Here is a 24,411-nt window from a genome sequence, read left to right as displayed (position 1 = left end):
CAATGTGTGCTTTTTTCAGTTAAGGCCTTCTGTGTGGTGTCTTGGGCACTGTTGTTCAAATCGGTGGTTTCCCGCAAGCTTGTTTTTGTGCGTGGGCGGGAGAGACCTGATTTTTGCGGCCTGTTCTCTGGGGCTGTCCTGTGCGCAGTGGGTGCCGCGGCGGTGTTCAAGCCGCTGAGTGAGTTGCGCTTGTGGAGTCAGTGCCTTTCAGCAAATGGGTGGCTCGCGCTTCTCCGACGCTGGCGGCGGAGCCACTGCGTTATTGGCGCCTGTTTTCAGCTGCGGCCTTATCTCTGCGCCTCCCCAGTCTCCCGGTTCTGGTCTTGACTGTGTCGGGGGTTGCAGGTACAGTTGCTGTTCACGCGGCGGTGGAACTCTCTCCCGAAGTGCTTCTTTGGGGTCTGGGAGCCATCCTGCCTTGCCTGAGGGCGCTGGAGAGGGAGTCCATTCAGCAATTGGCCCCTCGGTTACAGCTTGTCACGGCGCTGGGTCAGCAGGAGGTGCTTTGCCGCTGGGACGGTCAGCGGCGGGGGAGGGATACCCGGGTCTTGGTTTGGATCTCTCCTCCTGCATCCCGGGGTCCCGGTATGGTAAGAGTTCTGCCTGTTGGCTGTTGCCTCTTATTTGCGCCTTGGGGTCGCGCTGCTGGTATCAGGTGGTGCTATTACAATATTTCCTTGTCATATGTATGTCTATTATATTGCTGGAGAGTTTAAGTGATTTTGTACACTTACTGATGATACTACAAGGGATATAGAATTTACAACAACAACAACAAAAAAAAATAAAATAAAAATAAACCGCCTTGTACTGGCGTGCTGAGTTTCCTGTTGGGGCTACACGCTCTTAGTAATGTGGGGTTACCTGGTGGCACCTTCACTTTTCAAGCGGGCAGGACTAGGTTTTGTTGGTATCTGGATCAACGCAGGGTCCTGTGTTTTTCGGGATACTCAACAGCCTTGTGCGGCTATCGTCTTTTCCTGACGTATGTTAATCAGCTCCCCTATTTCTTTTTTTCCCCTCTTCGCATTGTTATGCGCAGGGTTGTTCCCTTGTAGCCATGTGATGAACGGCTCTCTGAGAGGGGAGACAGGGCTGTTTGTCAGTTTGCATCATCCCTGCAGTGTATTTTGGACAGGGTGTTTTCTCTTTCTGCCTGCTAGGTACATGCCCTTCGCTGAGGGGCACTGAACTCAGTTTTGGGGCGGCAGTGCTAGATGCCCTGGCGGAACTTATCCGCTTATGGTAGGGGGAATACCTTTCTTCCTTTCCTGTGCTTTTCATGTTCCTCCGCTGTTGCACAGGCCTTTCCGGTGTTCCCCTATTTCATGGTAAAGGATACTCCGCTCCGATTCTTTCTGTATCCAAGCGACATGCAGTCTCTCTTTTCCAATCTGGCCCCTAAATGGGACGGTCTAGTGGCCTTGCTGGTATATATTGTGTCCGATATATCTCCATTGGATTGATAGCGCCTCACTCTGGACAACCTGTCATTGCAGCGGTGTCCCGAATGAACGATTTTCCGGTTTCTCGTACAGTCATTTGTTAAATTGATCTAGCAATTCCTGATTGACCCTCCCTGATCCCGCCTCATACCTATTTTACCCATGTATTCTCCATGGCAGTGCCGAGGCACCCTCTTGTTGTAATCCACCTAGACTGAGAGATATTGGCGGGATAGACGGCGTCAATTTAATGATATAATATGGAGGGGTGGCAATCATGGATTCAATACCTTGGCAGTTAGTTGTTTGTTTCTCTTAGGGCAGCGCTTTTGATTTTGGCACGTGCCATTTCTCCTATCCAAGGTTCAAGAAACTTTTAGAAAATGTGGCCAGAGGTACTGTTTTGGCGCTACCAGGTGATTCACCTAATTTCTTCTTGACTGAATGCTGGATTCGGACGTCTTTCAGTTGGGCCATTTGACTGACACGAACAGGGTGATTTCTTTCCTCAGTTCTTTGGACGTGAATCTTCGAAATTTGCACAGCGCTCTTTTCTCCTGTACTATTTATAGGTATGTCGAGGAGATGTTTTTTTTTTTGTTCCTATGGGAGAGACATGTGTTCTTCCCAGAAACTTGAGCGATGAGTCACAGTCTCAGGTTTGCAGGCTTCTTTGGTCCCATGACTCAGAGTATGGAATTCTGTTGTTGACGCACAGGGAACTTTGGCTTGCTTTCCCATTATAACGCTACAGCAGTCGCCCTTGTTCTGGTGGTGCCCGGTTTCTCAGGGCTCCGATTAGTTGATAGGCTCCTCATGCATCGCTCTGTATGTTTTGGTGGCTCAGCAAGATTTCTCTTTTAAAAGGCATGCCTCAGTCTTTGCTGGACTAGCTCATGGCCACCATACATCCCGGGCTATTGGGTTGGGGGGACTCGGTGCCTTCCATCCTCAGCTCCAGGAGTCTGGTCTTCAGGGTCGACTCCGTACTTGTTCATTCTTCTACTCTTGAGCGTGGTCAGGCTACCTTTCTGGAGCTTCAGACCCTTCTTCCGGAATGCCGCTGAGGGCCTTTCAGTCGGTATTTTGATGGGGGTATTTCTCTATAGGTTGGGCAGTAGGTGCTGTACTCCATTGCCGGGTACAGTTGTTATTCTACTTCGATGGGTAGACCCTCATCTTCCTCTTCTGTTGGCAGATCATTTTAGGGGTCAAGAAAAGAGTTTGGATAGACTTTATCTCTGTGCAATCTGACAATGACCCATTTCTGGTATGTTACAGTGTTCAGCACTGTGTACACTCTAGCAAGTGTGCACGTTAGTGATAGTGAAATCTTATACGTCCTGGATATTGGGAATTTTGGCTCAGGCGTTCCAGCTTTTTTTATGGACGTGAGATCTCCTGGTACTAGACCTCTTGGTCTCGTCTCACGATTCAATACTTCCTATCACGGGGAGTAGGAGTTAGAGGGGGGAAACAGCATGGCTTCTTTCTCACCTCTGGTTTCTCTTTTTCAGTGTTTTCCCCTGGCTGATGATGGCTTGGATTTGCCATCTCCAGCTTGCTTTCCGGGCACTGTATTTGTAGAATTCTGGCTTGGCTACGCCATCCTTGCTATGCGGATCGGATGACTCTTTCGACAGCTGGACTATGACGTTTCCTGGTATCTCCGGATTTGCTCACCTAGGGTCCGATCGACATGGACATTCGTACTACTTTGGTATTACGACCTTGCTTTTGAGAAGTCCTGACTGACGTGTAAGGGTTATGCGCAGCGGGTTGTTTCTTCTCTTATCCTGGCGCTACAGACGTCTTCACCTGTGGATTCTGCTTCCTTTTGGATACTTTTCAACTTTGCACCCTTACATAGTTACAGGGGTATTGCCAAGGGCTTAGCGTTCCATTCCCTTCAACTTCAAGTGCTATTCTTAGCTGGTTACCGGGGCTAGGTATATTGCTCTTCGATTACTTCTCAGCTTCATGTCGTTCCGTTCCTAAACGGAGCATGGTATATTTGTACACCTCTTAAAAGCCCTGTCTGGAGTCCAATCTTCCGGTACTTCTTCGCAGTTTCCCGTAGGCGTCATTTCCTCCTTGTGCCGTTGACCACGGGGTTTCTTGTGGCTTTGGTTTCGGCTCTGCAGTTTTCCGAGTTGCAGGCCTTGTTCAGCGGGGATTCTTATTTCCATTATCTGGGGTATCAGTTCAGTTGGTACCACAATTCTTTCTAGGGGGTGTCATCCTTTCTTTTATGACTAGCTCACTTTTCCTTCCTTCTTCTGGGGAGGAGAAATAGGGAGTCGTGCTGTTATTCATTGCATTTTTTGATAGTGCATAGCTTTCTTCGAGAGCAAGGTTTCGAATGACTTTTGGTTGTTTCGATCATCTGTTTTTGTATTATTCACGGGACGCCTCAATCTTCTGGCGGCGTCCAAAGCCGCCATCGCTCGATGGGTCCAGGAAGACATTCTGCTTACTTGATGGCAGGAAAGCGATTGGCGAACAAACTTCATGACAATTCCGCCAGTGCGATGGCTACTTCTTGGACTCGGTCCAGAGGTTTTTTCCTTGGAGGAGTTTTGTCTCGCGGCTGCTTGGTCTTCCGAGAATGTTGTTTCTCAGCATTGCTGGTTGGATGTGGGGACACATGCGGTAGATGTGTTTAGTGCTTTGGTTGTTGCGGAGGCGGCGTTTGCTTCCCACCCAGATCGAGGATTGCTTTGCTACATCCCATTGGTCTCTGGATTCATCTGCTGCTGTTGCTAGGGAAGGAAAAATTATGTTCTTACCTGTTAATTTTCTTTCCCTTAGACGCAGCAGATGAATCCAGAGCCCCACCCTTTCTGGTATTGTCTGTCGGTTTTATCTTGTGCAACTTTCGCGGTTTGTTGTGGTTGATAGTTGTATTCTGTATCATTGCCTTTTGCGATTTGTTCTGGGAAATAAGTTTTTTACATGCTATGCCTATTGCTGGTTGCATGTGCTTGGGCAAGGAGCTATACTGATGAGACAGGAAGAGTGCCAGCCAATAGGACCACCTGTTAATCAGTTTCTCTATCTCCGCCTGCTGGTCGATGTGGGCTATCCCATTGGGCTATCCCTCTGGATTCATCTGCTGCGTCTAAGGGAAAGAAAATTAACAGGTAAGAACATAGTTTTTCCTTATTTGTACCCATACTCATTGTATGGGAGTAGTTATGTTATAAGTTTTTCATGTAATAGGATTGATCATGGTATAGACTCTGCTTCTTAACCCTATCTTCAGGGCACTCCCAGCCATTCAGGTTTCAGGATTTCCACCAAGAATAATCATGAGAGAGATTTGCATGCACAGTCCCTTTGGTATGCAAATCTATCTCCAGATTCGGCGAGAGAGAGAATAGAAGTCCTTGAGCATGCGCAGATGCATGCTCAAGGCAGGCAGAAGCCGGAGGTGTCAGGTCAAAAGCGCACCGGGACAAAGGCGCGCTTTGTCTATGGAACAGAAGCCAGAAGATCTTCTAGGCACACGAGCTGTGCCTGCGTGCCGGTGCTGGTGCTAGACGGGGAGGTGGGTAAATTTAAGTTGTACTGGCGGGGGGGGCCGGTTCACACGGTGGGGGGGTGCCAGTTGGAGCGAGGGGGCTTTTGCGAGCGGGGGGGGGGGGAGCGATGCCGGTTATCGGGGGGGGGGGGGAAACGTATCAAAGCGAGTTTCCATTATTTCCTATGGGGAAACTCGCTGTGAGAAACGAGCATTTTGGATTATGACCATGCTCCTGGAACAGATTATGCTCGTAATCCAAGGTACCACTGTACTAATATTCACAAACAAACCCTAAGATGCAAGACTCTGCAAGCAGTACAACCCCAGAGGAAAAGAAACAAATGCATTTCTTCCTGAACAGACAGCAGATTTAAAATCACTAAATAAAAAAAATAAAAGCATTTCCCCTACCGTTGTTGTCTCTCTCCCTCCATGTGCCTTGTATTTTGGCCTGCCTCCCTTTGTTAGCTTCAGGCTGGTCCACGGTGCGATCAACGCAGGGTCTTCAGGCCGGCTATCTGAGTGCTGCATTGCACAAAGCTGTGGGAAGCAGCTCTTCGCGCGTGTCCCGTGCCTCATCTGGAAGCCTTCCCTCTGATGTTGCGATGTCAGAGAGAAGGCTTCCGGGTCAGGCGCAGGCTGTGGGTAGGAGCCTTTTACCATGGCTTTCTGCACTGCAGCACTCAAGGAGCCGGCCTAAAGACGCCGCATTGATCGCACCGAGGACCGGCAGCTACAGAACAATCTCTTGAGCCCGATGGAGGTGCTGGCCCTGTGGACCGGCAGATAATTTCTGCGGACCGGCACCGGTCCATGGACTGGTGGTTGAAGAACACTGATGTATACCACATTAGAAGATGAACATGTGAAAGATCCCTTTATGCTGAATGTTTAACCCATATGAGTGACCATGGGATCCTTTGAGATGTGCTTGCATAGTTTGCAGTTTGTCACATCACAAGGATGTGTGCCATTTTCTTTATGGTTTTGTGTGGGAAGCTTGCTTTTTACCAATTTTTGTTTCAAATTTGGTGGCTGGTGGAAGGATAGCACAGCTGGAGCAGGGAATATTTCTTTTAGTAATTCATCTTCCTGGAGTAGTAGTTGTAGATCTCTTTTTTTTTTTGCTCTGGATTGAATTTCACTACCAAGGGGGTCCTGTCTTGTGGGGTTTTTTTTGTCTTTGTAGTATAGTAAGCTTTCTTTGGGTGTTTTAAGGGATGAGGCAATACTCTTGGAGACTATATTTCTTGGCGTTCTTAATTTCTGCAAGCAATCCGTGTAGAAGTCTTCTGCTCTTCTTCTTTTTGTTTCGCTTAAGATTGTCTTTTTTGGTGGCTTCAGTGCCGTGAGACCACTTTCTGGTGGTCCTCTGTTTGAGGAAGGGGTACAGTCCCACAGAGCCAGACTTCTGCTTCACAGAGAAAGTTTGGTGGATCTGTGGAGCAAGCCTGCTGTGTACCACCCTTTTCAGACTTGGTGTCCATTCCCCTGGGAGTTCACGTGCCCTCTGATCTTGTCAGGGGTTTAAGTTCAGGCTGTATGTATGCGTCCTGAGTAAAAGATCCTGTGAGTTTCAGGGCGCAGGCTGCGTTTCCCACCCCCGGTTGTGTGGAGTGGTTTCATGGGGGTGGAGGTTACAATCGGAATCCGTCTGACTGGCATTGCGAAGATCTTCATGTTTGGTCATTTGGAACAGTTTCTGAGGCAGAAAATACTCTTCCTTCATTTAGCTGACATTAAACATTAAACAGAGCTGACAGGCAGGCACAACACAGACTGTAAGTACACCCCCATTAGTTCCTATAGGAGATTCGGGGGTGGTCTGTGGAATGCAGTAAAACTCTTTTCCAAAGTTTCTAAGGGTAAGATTCAGGTCTCTCACCTCCCCAAACCCAAATCGTGATTTTTTTATTTTCAGATTTTTATTTTTGCCAGTTTTGGCACAAATTCACTGGTGGCGGCCATCTTGGATTTTTATCAACCTTTTTTCAAAGTTTTATTTCTGCCTCAAAACCCCTTGATTTGATTAACAATCTTTTGGGATGGACTCCTCAGCCCCTAATCTGTTGAATGTGTGCATTGATTTGGTTGGATTGACACCAGATCAGCGACCATGTACTACATGCTGCAGCATGCTGGGGGAGCAGGTGGGAACTTCAGGGTTCACTTCCTCCTAGTCCTTCAGGATTGGGGAGCCATCGTGGGTCTAAGTATTGGGATTCTTGGACACAGTATGGGCATCTCAGCAGGGCCCTACAGTGGACAAGGGGTGTGCCTTTTCACTAGACTTTATTTGGCTCCTCTGGAAAGCATATTCCTTGGCTGCAGCCAGCAGGTACGTCGGTTTCTTCTAAGCCTGTTGCACCAGTGGCAGAGATCCCTTTTCAGGAGCCTTCTCGTCTGGCTATGGCAGAGCTCAATTGAATTAGTTGCCATATGGATTTCATGCCTCTCTTGTCTCCTGGCACTGCTTCTATTTTGGATCCGGCTGATACCCTTACTGGGACTAGTCAGCATGGTTGCCCTAAGAGTCTGGAATTGGGTAAGGACCCCTCTGTCCGCAGACTCTTTTAAGCATGGCTGTCCACCATTTTATTGCTAAGGTTCTGAAAGAGCAAAAATTGGAATCTCCACCTTCCACGTCAGTTTTCAGTCATCGACCGTTCTAATGTGCTGTCCTCCTTTTTACCATCCCATCCACAGCTTCTTGGTCTGGTTACCCCAGAAAGCTCTTTCAGGCTCTCTAAAGCTATGACTAAGCTTTATCTGCTGACTCCTGATTTTCAGCAGTTTTTTGAGCAACCTACTACTACTACTATTAATTATTTCTATAGCACTACCAGACGCACGCAGCACTGCACAGAGTCACAAAGAGTAAGGAAACAGTCCCTGCTGGAAAGAGTTTACAAACTAAACAGGCAAGTCAGACAAACAAGGATGTCATGGATACAGTTAAGGGGAACGGTTAATCAGCAGGCTGGGTTGGAAGGCAGAGGAGTAGGGTTAAGGATTGAAAGCTATTATCAAAAAGGTGGGTTTTGAGTCTGCTTTTATTATTTTTTTTTTTTTAATTCTTTATTTATAAATTTTAACATTTGATAATTGTTAGAAGTCAAAAGAGAGAAAAAATACAATGTAAAGTGAAAATTAAATTTCAAATTACATACAAGGTATCTCCTTATTATGTAGTATAGTTAGTTCTCTATAAACCTGGGACGAAGCTGCATATAACTGAAATTTAACTAAAGGAAATTAGATAAGAGGAAACTAAAGAGGAGGCATGACTGCCCTTGAACATTACCTTTCTGAGCTATCTTGAAGACAGTAAGATTCAAGTAGTAGACTTCAGTTGCTCTCTAGCCGAAATTAACTTAGACAACTGTTGCGGTTCATGAAAAACATATCTATTACTTCTAAGACCATAAGAATTTGCCGCTGCTGGGTCAGACCAGTGGTCCATCGTGCCCAGCAGTCCGCTCCCGCGGTGGCCCCCAGGTCAAAGACCAGTGCCCTGAGATAAGCCCTACCTGCTTACGTACTGGTTCAGTAGGAACCCGTCCAACTTTGTCTTAAATCCCTGGAAGGTGTTTTCCCCTATAACTGCCTCCGGAAGAGCGTTCCAGTTTTCCACCACTCTCTGGGTGAAGAACTTCCTTACATTTGTACGGAATCTATCCCCTTTTAACTTTAGAGAGTGCCCTCTCGTTCTTCCTATCTTGGAGAGGGTTAACAACCTGTCTTTATCCACTAAGTCTATTCACTTCAGTATCTTGAATGTTTCTATCATGTCCCCTCTCAGTCTCTTCTTTTCAAGGGAGAAGAGGCCCAGTTTCTATAATCTCTCACTGTATGGCAACTCCTCCAGCCCCTTTACCATTTTAGTTGCTCTTCTCTGGACCCTTTCGAGTAGCACTGTGTCCTTCTTCATGTATGGTGACCAGTGCTGGATGCAGTACTCCAGGTGAGGGTGCACCATGGCTCGGTAAAGCGGCATGACAACTCTCTCTGATCTGTTTGTGATCCCCTTCTTAATCATTCCCATCATTCTGTTTGCCCTTTTCGCCGCCACCGCACATTGCGCGGACGGTTTCATCGTCTTGTCAACCAGTACTCCCAAGTCTCTTTCCTGGGGGTCTCTCCAAGTACCACCCCTGACATCCTGTATTCGTGCATGAGATTTTTGTTACCGACATGCATCACCTTACACTTATCCACGTTGAACCTCATCTGCCATGTCGCAGCCCATTTCTCGAGCGTGTTTATGTCACGTTGTAGATGTTCGCAATCCTCCTGTGTCTTCACTACTCTGAATAACTTCGTATCATCCGCAAATTTAATCACCTCACTCGCTGTACCAATTTCCAGATCGTTTATTAATATGTTGAAGAGCACGGGTCTAAGCACCGAACCCTGCGGCACTCCACTGGTGACGCTTTTCTAGTCTGAGTATTGTTCATTTACTCCCACTCTCTGTTTGCTATCCGCCAGCCAATTTTTAATTCATGTATTTCACCCTCGATTCCATGACTCGCAATTTTTCGAAGTAGTCGTTCATGCGGAACCTTGTTGAGAGCCTTCTGAAAATCCAGATATATAATGTCGACCGGATCACCCTTGTCTCTCTGTCTGTTTACTCCCTCGAAGAAGTTCAGCAAGTTCGTCAAGCAAGATCTTCCTCTGCTGGCTGGTCCTCAGGTCGTGTCCGTTAAGGTGCTCAATGTTGCGGTCCTTTAGCAGCACTTCTACCATCTTTCCCAGTACTGAGGTCAGACTCACCGGTCTGTAGTTTTCCGGATCACCCCTCGAACCTTTCTTGAAGATCGCCATAACATTCGCCACCTTCCAGTCTTCCGGAACCCTTCCAGATTTGATTAACAGATTGGCTATCAGTTGAAGCAGTTCAGCTATAGTCCCTTTCAGTTCCTTGATTACCGTCGGATGGATGCCATCCGGTCCCGGGGATTTATCATTTTTAAGCCTTTCAATCTTCCAGCATACCTCTTCTAGACTGACCATAAACCCTGTCAGTTTCCCGTCTTCGTTTCCCACGTATAGCTAGTCGGCTTCCGGTATGTTGTGTATATCCTCTTCGGTAAACACAGATGCAAAAAAATGTGTTCATTTTATCATCAATGGTTTTGTCCTCCTTTAGCACTCCCTTCATTCCTCAGTCATCCAACGGCCCCACTGCTTCCTTCGTGGGTCGTTTCCCCTTAATTTATCGAAAGAATGGCTTGAAGTTTTTCGATTCCTTGGCTATTTTTTCCTCATAGTCTTTTTTGGCCCCTTTTACTACCTTATGGCACCTGCGTTGATGCTGTTTGTGCCTATTCCAGTTTTCATCCGTTTTTGACCTTTTCCATTCCTTAAACAAAGTTTTCTTGTCCCTGATCGCTTTCTTCACCACTACAGTGAGCCACACTGATTCCTTTTTTTTCCTCTTGGATCCCTTGTTGATATATAGATTTTGCGCCTCGGTGACTGTGTCCTTAAAAAGGGACCATGCTTGCTCTAGCGTCTTTACAGTGTTTATCCTCTTCTTGATCTTCTTCCCCACCATGAGTCTCATCCCTTCGTAATTCCCTTTTTGGAAGTTTAGTGCCGTGGCCGTCGTTCTGGATCGATGTTTCGTCCCCGTGTCCAGGTCGAAGCAGGTCATTTTATGATCACTGGTTCCCAGCATCCCCTCTACTTCTACATCCTGCGCCGGTCCTTGTAGTCCATTTAGAATTAAGTCCAAAACTGCGTTTCCTCTTGTATTGTTCCAGGAAGCAATCACCTATAGCATCAAAACGCACTTACAGGTATCTTAGAACAAAGGTTGCCCCTAATTGTACAACCTGAGATCTCAAAATGAGAAACCGTTTCCTTCTCTGAGTAGAACGAGACACATCTGGATACATTCTTATGATATTTGTCAAAAAAGAAACATCTTTATATCTCTATTTTCCAGGTCCTCCATCTCGTTGACCAATTCAGAAAGTTTAGCCCGCACAACTTTAATACCCCACTGCGCCCCCGTAGCAGTGTCCTCACTGGAATTGACATGGGTCTCTACAGCATCTAGGTGGCCACTCTTGTCCGCCAAGTCTTGTTTTAGTTTACAAATTGCCTCCTTTACTTTAGAGACTACTGCTGAGATCTTACTTTTAATCTCAGCGATCCAGGTTGGCATTTCCGCTCTGGTGAGTACTGCATTCTGCTCACAAATTTCCTGTCATATCATTCTCTCCGTCCTATACTCATTGCACCATCAGGGAAGATGCAGGCCCTGCAGACGCACACGCACCACATGGTTAGCGGGCAGATGATTTGTTTCCCAGATGCTGTCCAGATTTATCCATTTCACTCTCCTTTCTGGATGTCATGGAGCCTGGTGAGTTCGCCCCTCTCTGGCACCAATTGAAGAGGCTCAGAGCCGCCGCAAGCATAAGTTAAATCGGGATAGCTAGTGGGTGAAGACGGAGCCTCTGCTCTAGGCTGCCATCTTCATTGGTGACGTTACTTCTTCTCCGACAAACATGATTCATGAGAGTTAGTATGTGTTCAGCCAAGGGAGATCTTGCCTCACCAGTTTGCTTGACTTCTTTGAAGGTGTGAATAAAAATGTGGATAAAGTTGAGCCAGTTGATGTAGTGTATCAATATTTTCAGAAAGCTTTTAATAAAGTTCCTCATGAGAGGCTCCTGAGAAAATTAAAGAGTCATGGGATAGGTGGCAAAGCTCAGTTGTGGATTAGGAATTGGTTACTTTATCTTAAATTTAATTTTAACTGACGTCTTAATTTTAATCTCTTTTTTACTTTTTTTAATTAATCTCCCTGCCCTTTTGTTCTTTCCATTAATGTCTCTTCCATTTACTATAACTATTGTATTTCTCCCCTCTTTACCTTGTGTGTCTTTTGTTCGTTCGTCCACAACAACTTTGTATGTATTATAGTTCGTCTGTAGTTTTCTTTTTTTTTTTTTTAAAAAAAAAAGTATGTATTAATTGTAATATTGTTTGTCTAAAGGAAAAATTTTTTTTACTCTGTACAACGCTTTGTAGAATCGATAAGGCGTTTAATCAAATAATTAAAATAAACAATAAACAATAAACAATTATCTGTAAAAAATAGAGGGTAGGGTTAAATGGTCATTTTTCTCAATGGAGGAAAGTAAACAGTGGAGTGTCGCAGGGATCTGTACTGGGGCCGGTGCTATTTAACTTATTTATAAATGATCTGGAAATTGGAACGACAAGTGAGGTGATTAAACTTGCGGATGACAGTAAACTGTTCAAAGTTGTTAAAATGCATGCGGATTGTGAAAAATTGCAGGCACACCTTAGGAAATTGGAAGACTGGGCATCCAAGTGGCAGATGAAATTTAATGTGGACAAATGCAAAGCGATGCACATTGGGAAGAATAATCCAAATCTCAGTTACCGGATGCTAGGGACCACCTTGGGAATTAGCGCCCAAGAAAAGGATCTGGGTGTCATTGTAGACAATACAATGAAACCTTCCGCCCAGTGTGTGGCAGCGGCCAAAAAAAGCATACAGGATGCTAGGAATAATTAAAAAATGGATGGTTAACAAGACTAAGAATGTTATAATGCCCCTGTATTGCTCCATGGTGTGACTTCACCTGGAGTATTGCATTCAGTTCTGGTCTCCTTATCTCAAGAAAGATATAGCAGCACTAGAAAAGGTTCAAAGAAGAGCGACCAAGATGATAAAGGGGATGAAACTTTTCTCGTTTGAGGAAAAACTAAAAAGGTTAGGGCTCTTCAGCTTAGAAAAGAGACAGCTGAGGGAAGATATGATTGAAGTCTACAAAATCCTGAGTGGAGTAGAACGGGTACAAGTAGATCGATTTTTCATTCCGTCAAAAATTACAAAGACTAGGGGACAAATGATGAAGTTACAGGGAAATACTTTTTTTTAAACCAATAGGAGGAAATATTTTTTCACTCGGAGAATAGTTAAGGTCTGGATCACATTGCCAGAGGTTGTGGTAAGAGTGGATAACGTAGCTGGTTTTAAGAAAGGTTTGGACAATTTCTTGCAAGAAAAGACCATAGTCTGTTGTTGAGAAAGAAAGACATGGGGGAAGTGTCTGCTTGCCCTGGATCGGTAGCATGGAATGTTGCTACTCTGGGTTTTGGTCGGGTACTAGTGACCTGGATTGGCCACCTTGAGAATGGGCTATTGGTCTAGATGGACCATTGGTCTTACCCAGTTAGGCTTTTCTTATGTTAACCAGAAAAATTCCAATTATTCAGAACTTCCATTATCTTAAATGACTTTGGTTTAAACCCTTCCAGACGAACAATGCTCTAGTGCACCTATGGACCGGCGGAAATAAAATAATTATTTTGTGGACCAGTACCGGTCCGTGGACCAGCAGTTGAAGAATACTGGGCTAAGTCGTGGGCCAGACCCTGCCCATCTGCCCAATCTACGCCCCAGACCCCACCCCCATAATAATACTACACTTCTCCCTCCGTATTCGCGGTGGATGCGTGCGGAACATAGCCACGAATATGGAAAAACTGCAAATAACTTTTTTTGTTATTCGCGTTTTTTGGAAACAGCCAGAGTTTTTACTTTTGAAACCACGAATAACTTTTCAAGCAAACAGCGATTCCCAAAGCTGTTAGGGCTTTTAGCAGGCGATTCCCAAAGATCCCCAGACATTTTCAGGTTATTAGCGATTTTCTCTAAGCATGTTGGGAAGCAGGGTTTCTCTCTATGGATGCTGGGAAGTAGCGTTTTTCTCTGTGCACACTGGGAAGCAGCAATTTTCAGAGTGAACGATTTGAATCATTGAGAAAGCATGGAAGCAGTGATTTTCATAGTGAATGTTGGTAAGCTAAACTTTTTTTATTGGTACAGTAAAAGAAAAGGAACTTTAATCATGATGTAATTTTGGGGGCGGAGTCAGCAAGCGGAAAATTGCAAATAAGCGAAACCGCGAGTGCTGAAACCGCGAATATGGAGGAAAAAGTATAATTGTAACACCATTTTTTCTATTCAATTTCATATATATACACACACAATATAATCGTATCAACAACACACAATGGTTAACCACATAATTAAACTACACAAAACACACTGTATGCTTTTCAATATTCATTCCTACCAGAACATAGATAACCCCATGCAAATACGGGACCAAAAACTAAAAGTACTAATATATACAAACAAACCCTAAGATGCAAGACTCTGCATGCAGTACAACTCCAGAGGAAAAGAAACAAATGCATTTCTTCCTGAACAAACAGCAGATGTAAATCAATCACTAAATTAAAAAATAAAATCATTCCCTCTACCGTTGTTGTCTCCCTTCCTCCATGCTGTGCCTTGCCTTCTGACCTGCTCCCAGTGTTATCTTCGGGCCGGCTCCCTCTTCCTCAGTGCTGCAGTGCACAAAGCCGTGGGCAGTGGCTCCTTGCTTGTCCCGCGCCCCATCTAATAGCCTTGCGACGTCAGAGAAAAGGCTTCCTGTTCAGGTGCAGGACACGCATAGAAGCCTCTGCCCATGGCTTTGTGCACTGCAGCATAGGAAGAGGGAGCCGGCCCAAAGACAACGCCGCATTGATCGTACCGTAGACCGGTGGCTGAAGAGCAGTTCTTGGGGCCCAATGCACGTGCCAGCCCTGCAGCCCGGCACCGGTCCACGGACAGGCTGTTGAAGAGCACTGCAGTCTAATGTACAAGTCAGGCTGGCCAGATAATTGAGTGGAAGTGTTGTGTCCTGCCATGTAGCGATCTGTGTTCAGTTCTTTGCTCTTTTGGTCTGGTGAAGCTGGGAATACTGCAGGGACTGGGCTTTGCATTTCTGGGGAGAGCACTGCAGTAACTTGTAGTGGCTGTATTTAGGACCCATGATTGCAGAATTCTGGAAAAAGACCAGGATTGAACCATGCCATGACTGAGCTAAGTGATCTAGGTAGCAGATTCCTTGGATAGTTGGGAATGAAGGCATAGCAGCTCAACACATAGAAACATAGAAATAGACGGCAGATAAGGGCCACGGCCCATCAAGTCTGCCCACTCCAATGACCCTCCCAGACTGCTTCCAGTTGACTGTAAACCCTTAGATGTAGTTGGAAGATAAAATAAAATGTAGAATGTAATGTTTCTCTAAGGGAGTAGAATTACATAAACAATGAGTCAGGCCTGAACATTATGTACTGTAATGATATTTATTCTTTACATCCTGAAGTTTTGAGTCTTTTGTCTCATAATATCCAAATCTGAAGTTGATCTCTTCTAAACTTCCTCTTCACACCTTCACATGGCTGGATGACTGAAGTAAAAATCATCAGATAGGGAAAGGATTTGTTCTGAAACGTGCTAACTTGGTGCTAGTAACAAGGAGTCCAGGAGACTCTCTAAGTCTAACCTCTGCTCTGGTACTGGTGGGTGAGATAAGGACCCTCTCTCACTACTTCAGTGTCAGCTAGAGAGATACTGTATATCCGTAGTCATCAATGCTGGCTGACAAGGCTGTGCAGTATTGATGAGGCTAGGAGTGTAAAAAGGATATTTCAACACCTAAGGCAGTTGGGGAAATGTGTATGCTCCATTTGGAAAAACCTAGTGGGAAGGGGGTGCTCTCTTCATTTGTTGGTGAAAGACGTGCTGAACATGTTATGTTCATCTGATGTCAGTGGCAAAGAATGAGAGTTCTCAGGTCCTCTGACAGCAGAGAGAAGAGCTTTTTCCATGCAGGTTTAATGAAAGAAGCCAGGATAGGGTAATTGTTTTCAGTGCTCAGTTTTATTCAAGTAAGATTTTCTGGCTAATTTGACCTTGACTTTGAAATTCTTTCTTTCAGGGGTTGGAAGCCGTAATGGGACAGAAAATATCAGAATCCCTTCCAAACAAAAAATAACTCACCCTCTGGTCCTCCAGTCTTACACTTGCTGCTTCCAGTAGGTATGTCAATTGCATTGGAAATGAAATTTTGAGTATTCTATTACATTTATAGTAAAAACAGACAAATATTTGATAATTTTTTTCCATTTTAAAGTAATTATTTCTGATTTAGCTAATGAGATGCTGTACTTTGTCAATGATAAACACATAACTTGTAATATTGCAAAGGATCTGCATGTCTTATTGTCCCACTCTTTTTCTTTACTCCATGTTCCTCTCATCTTTATATTTCTAACTTTTATTCTAGTGCAATAGGTGTGTTATTCTGGACAGTAGGGTATTATCTCCATGCTCGCAATCCATGCAGAATGAATATATACCAGGTTTTCAACTCCTCCCTATCCAGAGGCTTCTGCTGCCCTCTTCATTTTTTCCTTCTGCAAGCCAAAAGATGTCTTTCTGATCTACCCTGTAAATTTCTTTATTATTTTTAGGTTGTTTTTTTTTGTGTTTTTGTGATTTTTGAGTCTATCCGTGCACTAGAGCTCCCCAGTGTGGGGAAAGTTCTTACTGTGTGGAGAAGAAGCAGACTTGGTTTTCAGCCATTAGGTTAATCCCTTGGGGACCTGTTTGGTCAGTCTGCAGAAAACTTTAAGGAGCTCAGGGTCCTTATCCCTAGTAGTTTACCTTGCCTACTGAATTGCAGAGGCTGGAGCGCAAGCTGTTATGCATCCACGGGAGGCTCAGCAGGGCTCTTCAGGGTGCTGTGATTTTACCTCCCTCTCCTCCCTTTGAGTCAGAGATTTTTCTCCCAGATCAAGTTACTATATAGAGCTGAGACAGGCTGCAGTATCTTCAGAGCACATATCACAGTGAGTAAGGCTATTAACAGCCTGTGGGCAAAATTGGGGAGAGGGGTGTCTGAAAAACCTATTTTTGAAGGTTTCTGCTACACCCTGAAGGTTCCCCACCTCTAAAACTCTTTCCTGAGTTTTTTTATGTTTTAGTTAAAGCGTTTTTGAGCAGTTCTTTGGTGCCAAAATGCTGCTGCACAGGCCATCTTGGATTTCCCTAATTTTTTTTCAAAGTTCTCCAGATCCTTCAAATCGCCTTGTTTTGACTCAAAACTGGCTGGGATGGAGTCCTCAGGCTCTTTTACCCCTAATTCATGCCATATTTGCATTGGTTGGATGCTAGCAGAGTGCCTTTACATCACATAGAGGGGGGAAGCATTGTGTTTAGCCTCCCCTTTGGTCTCTAGGGCTGAGGAACTCTTGGGAGGGACCTCTCAAATGGGAGAAAATCCCTCTCAGAACCCCGAAACAGCAGCATGTTTAAGCGTAAAAGCGGGGAAGCCACAGAGCCCTTGAAAAGACTTTGCTCCTGAATTTGTTAATTTGATGTGGAGAGCTTATTTGGATAGCTGGAATCTTCATATGATGTCTGGCAGCGCACCAGAGGTCACACAATTGGGCTCGGGATCCTAGGGCACATCATTGTCATTGGCAGAGGCTGATCAGGATCCTGTTGACCTTTCTGATAGGGACTCAGAGGACAAGGGATCAGTTTGTATGCCCTTGTTGTCATAGAGCAAGTCTTCCCTGCTAGGCAATATGGGGTCATAAACAGGAACAAGTACACAAGAAGCAAAGGCAGCCCTCAACCAAGGGGAAGATCCAACAGTATGCTGGCTGTTCAAGCCTTCAACGCTATTAGAGCTCATTAATGACTCCCTGTGGGAATTACAGTTAGATTCCAGGCTGGCCCTACCACTCGGTATTCTATCCTGAGCAGAGTGAGAGCACAGCCCATGTCTTTTTCCTGGCATTCTGATATGAGTGTTTTAGTCACAGACCATTGGGATGCTCCTGAGGGCTCTTTAAAAGTAGCCAAAATAACATCTAGGCTGTATCCTTTGGTACAGGAGTGACAACAGAGGTTCACTCAGTCTAAGGTTGATTCCTTGGTAGCTGTACCAAGTGCATTTCACTGCCAAATTGAGGGAGGCATACTGTTAAAGGATTGTAGAGTGGATGTGGTCTTAAAATGGCAGCTCGAAGCTTTGGCCTTATGGATCAAAGTAGCTACAGCAGCCTCTTTTGTGGCACATACTTGTCAGAGGGTGAGCCTTTTGAAATTGAGAATATTTTGGGGAAATTCAAGATTCTAAGATTATTGACTATTATTCTCCAAAATTTCCATCTTCCTTCTCAGGTTCAAGTTATCTCTAATCATGGTAGACTGAATCTGATTAACTTCCAAAAGATCTTTTTCAATTTTTTCCACTTTTATATTTACTACGATGTTATCTAGTTTCAAAGTTTTTATGTCTTCCTTTTGTTCCTGGAACTTCTGTTCTTTAATTTGCAGTGACAGGGTCTGACCCAAAGTCATTACTAAGTCCCATATAGAATCCATGGTAACATTAGTGAGTTTAGAAATTGTAAAGATACTTGCAGTCTTTGATTCCTCCTCAGCTGCCGTGGGTCCCTTCTGAATGCCTTGCTCTACCGTTGGTTTCCTCGCAGTCAAGCTCTCATCAAGTGCCAAACTCGGAATAGCCTCCCGGGAGATAGAATCTGCCGCTTCGGAAAGACTGTCCTCCTATGGAGAGCTGGCACTCTGCGGCTCTGGAGATGGGGTCCTGGCGTCTGGGCTCAGAGTGAACTCTAGCCCAGGAAAACACGCAGCGGCTTCACTCATAGCCTGCGGTTCCAGCGGGCAACTCTTGGACGCAAGGGGCTCCTGCTGCATACGCCTCAGAAAATCTTCAATTGTTGCCTGAGATGGAGTCTCCAGGTGCTGCGAGGCTCCAGCAGCACTTTTCCCTCTCCTCTTCGGCATCTAAGCAGAATTGGGTAAGTTAGAAGAAGCATTATCCTGAAAGCGTCTCTCTCACTCTCAATTGCACGCGGCCATCTTGGATCTCATTGCCTGCCTAGCTGGTTTTAAGACAGGTTTGGACAATTTCCTGGAGGAAAAGTCCATAGTCTGTTATTGAGAAAGACATGGAGGAAGCCGCTGCTTGCCCTAGATCGGTAGCATGGAATATTGCTATTCCTTGGGTTTTGGTCAGGTACTAGTGACCTGGATTGGCCACCATGAGAACGGTCTACTGGGATTGATGGACCATTGGTCTGCCACAGTAAGGCTATTCTTATGTTCTTATGAAGTCTTTCCCCTAGAGGATAGGAGGAAGGTTCTCAGCCTATGCAGAGGTCTGGGGACATATCTTGTCAGACCACTGACTTCTAGTGATCGTTCGGGGAGGGTACAAGCTTAGTTTGCCCATCCCTTGACAGACTGGTTTGTGGACTTCCCGGTGAGGCACCCTGAGAGGTCATGCAGAGTATTGGAAATAGTACAGAGACTTGTAGAAATTCAGGCCATAGTCAGTGCCACCAGAAGAATCGTGTTTGGGCAGGTACTCCTTATACTTCATAGTGCCCAAGAAAGACTCCACAATCGAAGCATGGAAAATACATAAAGATGATCAAAAGAAATGTCACAAGGCGGTGAGGGATGCCAAAAAGGACTATGAGGAAAAAATAGCGCAAGAAGCCAAAAACTTCAAACCCTTCTTTAGATACGTGAAAGGGAAAAAACCCGCAAAAGAGGCGGTGGGACCCCTGGACGACCAGGGAAGAAAAGGGTACATCAAGGAAGATAAACAAATTGCTGACAAACTAAATTCCTTCTTTGCGTCCGTCTTTACGGAGGAGGATACCGCTAAAATACCAGAAGCAGTGAAAGTGTTTAGTGGAGTAATAGAAGACAGCCTCACCACAGTTGAAGTGGAGTTGGACCAGATATACTACCAGATCGACAAACTTAAAAGTGACAAATCCCCTGGACCGGATGGAATTCACCCGAGAGTTTTAAAGGAATTGAAGGTTGAAATCGGAGAGCTATTGCAAAAACTTGCCAATCTTACAATCAGAACTGGACAGATACCAGAGGACTGGAAGATAGCGAATGTCACGCCAATTTTCAAAAAAGGATCGAGAGGGGAACCGGGCAACTACAGACCTGTGAGTCTTACGTCTGTCCCTGGAAAGATGATTGAAGCACTGATCAAGGATAGCATAGTCCGGCACCTAGATACACACGACTTGATGAAACCCAGTCAACATGGGTTCAGGAAAGGGAAATCATGTTTAACGAATTTACTTCAATTTTTCGAGACCGTGAACAAGCAAATTGATAGTGGAATGCCGGTGGACATAATATATTTGGACTTCCAGAAAGCATTCGACAAAGTTCCACATGAAAGGCTTCTCAGGAAACTACAAAGCCATGGAATAGAGGGAGATATACAAAGGTGGATAGGCAAATGGTTGGAAAACAGAAAGCAGAGAGTGGGCATAAATGGGAAGTTCTCAGACTGGGAGAAAGTGACTAGTGGTGTGCCCCAGGGCTCAGTGCTTGGGCCAATCCTATTTAATATTTATATCAATGACCTGGAAGACGGAATATCCAGTGAGATCATTAAGTTTGCAGACGACACAAAGCTATGCCGGGCAATCAGATCGCAGGAGGATAGCGAGGAACTCCAAAGCGACTTGTATCAGTTAGAGAAATGGGCAGAGCAATGGCAGATGAAGTTCAACGTGGAGAAATGCAAAGTAATGCATTTAGGTAGTAAGAATAAGGAATACGAGTATAGAATGTCAGGCGCAACTCTGGGTAAGAGCGAACAAGAAAAGGACCTGGGTGTACTGATAGATAGGACCCTGAAGCCATCGGCACAATGCGCGGCAGCGGCAAAGAAAGCAAACAGAATGTTAGGCATGATAAAGAAAGGAATCACGAGTAGATCGGAGAAAGTCATAATGCCGCTTTATAGAGCAATGGTCAGACCACACTTGGAATACTGTGTCCAACATTGGTCTCCCAACCTAAAGAAGGATATAAAACTGTTGGAGAGGGTGCAGAGACGAGCAACGAAGTTAATAAGAGGTATGGAGAACTTGGAATATGAGGAACGACTCAAGAAACTGGGACTGTTCTCCCTTGAGAAGAGGAGGCTGCGAGGGGACATGATCGAGACGTTCAAAATGCTGAAAGGCATCGATAAAATAGAGCAGGAAAATAAATTATTTACATTGTCCAACGCGACACGGACAAGAGGACATGGTTTGAAGCTAAGGGGGGACAAGTCCAGGACAAATGTCAGGAAGTACTGTTTTACGCAGCGAGTGGTAGACGCCTGGAATGCTCTCCCAAAGGAGGTTATTAAGGAATCCACTGTGCTGGGATTCAAAGGCAAATTAGATACACATCTCCTTATGAGAGGCATAGAGGGAAATGGGTGACTAAAACTACATCAGGTGTATACCTGACTGGGCCTCCGCGTGTGCGGATCGCCGGACTCGATGGACCATGGGTCTGATCCGGAGATGGCAGTTCTTATGTTCTTATGTTCTTATTGGAGACCCATTCTATATCTCGTGCACGTCAATGAGGCATGGAAACCAATCAGTCAGTTATCGCAGCAGTAGCTCCGGGGGAATTTCTAGCTTCTCTACACTTGATGAAAGTCTACCGGCACATTCCCATATTTCTGGAACGCAGGAGATTCCTGAAAATCCATGTGCAGGAGAAACATTATAAGTTCTCAGTGCTCCCCTTTGGGTTGGCAACAGCACCATACATGTTCACCAAGGTGTTGGTGGTGATAGCAGCACATCTCTGCAGGGAAGGATTGCAAGTGCATCCATATCTGGACAACTGGCTAATCGGAGCTCCATTGTTATCAGAAGGAGAACAAGCAGTGGCTCAAATGGTCCAGATCTGCAGAGCCTGGGCTGGATACTGAATTTTCGAAAGAGCCAACTGGTTCCGTCTCAATCCCTGGAATACCTAGGAGAACTCTTCAGCATAGCAGAGGGCCGGGTCTATCTTCCAGAGACACACAGACAGAAGCCTTACGCTCATATAATGGACATGACAGCCAAGTCAGCTTCATCTGCATGGCACTATCTCCAAGTACTAGACTCCATAGCAGCCACTATAGATGTGGTCCCTGTGAGTATTTCTGAATTTTGAAAAAATCTATAGTCCCATGGGTGAAGGCTCACATACATCTTCTCCAGAATTCACTACTGTCTCAGTGGTCCCCGCAAAAGGACTCCCTTCAAATGACTCTCCTATAGTCTCTGGAATCCCATCCATAATCGTTATTATCCCAGGACAAGCAGGCAGCATATTCTCTACATGTGGGTGACGTCATCTACAGAGCCCCGACGCGGACAGCTTTTCAAGCAAACTTGATTGAAGATTTCAAGTTTGCTGGTGCTGCACCACCCATGTGTGTGCCTTCCTGCTCCACTAGAGGGCGCATCCCCTCCTCATGGTCTTCAGTTTTTAGTTTTCCACGGAGCCAGAAAGCCCTGTCTCTCTTCTCTGCGTTCTTCTAAGTGTCTTTCTAGCACCATGGCTTCTTTATTTTGTTCGGGAGTCACTGAGCGTTTGTTGATTGATCGTGTATTTTCTTTGTTTTAAAAAAAAAAAATGGACTTTTTGTTGTGTTTCTGCTGGTTTTCCACCGGCAGGCCCTTCTTGGGCCTCAGCCATGCTGCTAGGCCTCGTTTGGCTGCAGCTATATTTTCTTCTTCCCTGGCCTCTCTCTGGGCTCACCTCGTGTGAGCAGAATGGCCGGGACCCTTTTTCCTTCATTGGAATCGGGCTGACATAGCATCGATCCCCGGTAAGTCTTTCTTTCTTTCTAGGTGCGTTACCTCGGTAATGCCACTGACTGAGTCTCAGGCATTCCAGGCATCGAGTGCAGTCGTGCCAGCCTCTACGAGACCTTCGAAGCGTGCCTCCTTTCATGGGAATACTCATCCTCGAGGTTGCCCTCTATGGAGCGCACTGCAGCACCTTCATTACCAGTTTCATTGGTACGGTGCCAACTTCCGAGCCTCGACGGACTTCGGTGTGCCTCGATGTCGACTGGGGCTTCGTGCCTCGATGTCGACTGGGGCTTCGTGCCTCGACGTCGACTGGGGCTTGGTGCCTCGACGTCGACTGGGGCTTGGTGCCTCGACGTCGACTGGGGCTTGGTGCCTCGACGTCGACTGGGGCTTGGTGCCTCGACGTCGACTGGGGCTTGGTGCCTCGACGTCGACTGGGGCTTGGTGCCTCGACGTCGACTGGGGCTTGGTGCCTCGACGTCGACTGGGGCTTGGTGCCTCGACGTCGACTGGGGCTTGGTGCCTCGACGTCGACTGCAGCTTGGTGCCTCGACGTCAACTGCGGCTTGGTGCCTCGACGTCGACTGCGGCTTGGTGCCTCGACGTCACTTGGGATCGACTGAGGCTTTGAGGAGCAGGAAGGCACACACATGCGTGGTGCAGCACCAGCAAACTTGAAATCTTCAATCAAGTTTGCTTGAAAAGCTGTCCGCATCGGGGCTCCGTAGATGACGTCACCCACATGTAGAGAATATCTGCCTGCTGTCCCTGGATAACACCTGTTACGGTAAGTAACTGTGCTTTTTGGGACATGCCCCTCAAAATAACTTTGTGGGTGATTCTCATAATGGATGGCAGCCTGTTTGGCTGGGGAGGCCATTTCAATGGACGCCCAATCCAGGGGCAGTGGTTATCCACCCAGAGAAAGTGATTCATCAACAGACTGGAGCTTTGGGCCATTCAAATGTCATTACAAAAGCTGGAAGAGAGTCTGAAGTGACAGGTGGTCCAAGTCGTCTCAGACAATGCTACAGCAGTAGCGTATATCAGTTGTTAAGGAGGCACCAAGAGTGGGCTATCTCTGGTGCATGTAGCTGGAGTGGACAATGTCCAGGCTGATTTCTTTAGCAGACAGACCTTAGACCCGGGAGAATGGACGTTATTTTCAGCAGCATTTCAGTCCATTGTTCATCAGTGGAGTTGGCCAGTTTTCAATCTGATGGCTACAACAAGGATCAAGAAGGCAGACCGCTTCTTCAGTTGAAAATCTGAGCCAGGAAGTGATGGCCTGTATGTCCTAGTCCAGCCTTGGCCAAAGAAAAGCTCTTCTCGTGTTTTCTCCATGGCCCATGACAGGGCAGATTATTCACAGAATAACAAACCACCCAGGAAGAATGAGCACCAGTTTGGCCAAGCAGGCTGTGGTACGCAGACCTAGTGCGTCTTCAGGGAGACTGCAGGTACAGCGTGATCTTCTGCCTCAGAGCCCAGTGCTCATAAAAGATCTGGACCACTTTGGGTTTATGGCATAGCTCTTGAGCGTGCAGCATTAGAGCACAAAGGATACTCAAAGGTTGTCATTGCTGCTTTTCTCAGGCCCAAGAAGCCTACAACGATCTCCGCTTATGCTATGGCATGGGAGATGTTTCAACACTGGTGCACGAAAAAGAAGGTGGAGTCTTTTAGTGCTCCTGTCATTGTGGTGCTAGCTTTCCTCTAAGCAGATTTTGACAAGGGCCTTGCAGCGGCATCACTCAGGGTCCAAGTGGTGAGCCTTTTATATTTCAGAGCCCATGGACGCAAAATTCCCCTGGCCTTTAATCCAGACATAGCCAGATTCCTAAAGGGAGCACTAAGGCTCAGACCACCTGT

At 45.9% G+C, this 24,411-nt stretch overlaps 1 protein-coding gene across 5 annotated transcripts in view; it reads left to right on the top strand.

The window, feature by feature from the left end:
* AMMECR1L (AMMECR1 like) overlaps positions 1 to 24,411 on the top strand; it is a 137,835-nt gene that overhangs the window by 4,850 nt on the left and 108,574 nt on the right. For all 5 annotated transcript variants that reach the window (XM_033958372.1, XM_033958370.1, XM_033958368.1 and 2 more), the window contains exon 2: positions 15,804 to 15,904. The gene's annotated coding sequence lies outside the window, so the exon portion shown is untranslated. The remainder of the gene's footprint in view (positions 1 to 15,803; positions 15,905 to 24,411) is intronic.

The sequence above is a fragment of the Geotrypetes seraphini genome, chromosome 9, assembly GCF_902459505.1.
Source record: "Geotrypetes seraphini chromosome 9, aGeoSer1.1, whole genome shotgun sequence".
NCBI classification, from domain to species: domain Eukaryota; kingdom Metazoa; phylum Chordata; class Amphibia; order Gymnophiona; family Dermophiidae; genus Geotrypetes; species Geotrypetes seraphini.
The sequence above is the reverse complement of the archived record's forward strand: the minus strand, read 5'-3'. Positions and strand labels throughout refer to the sequence as shown.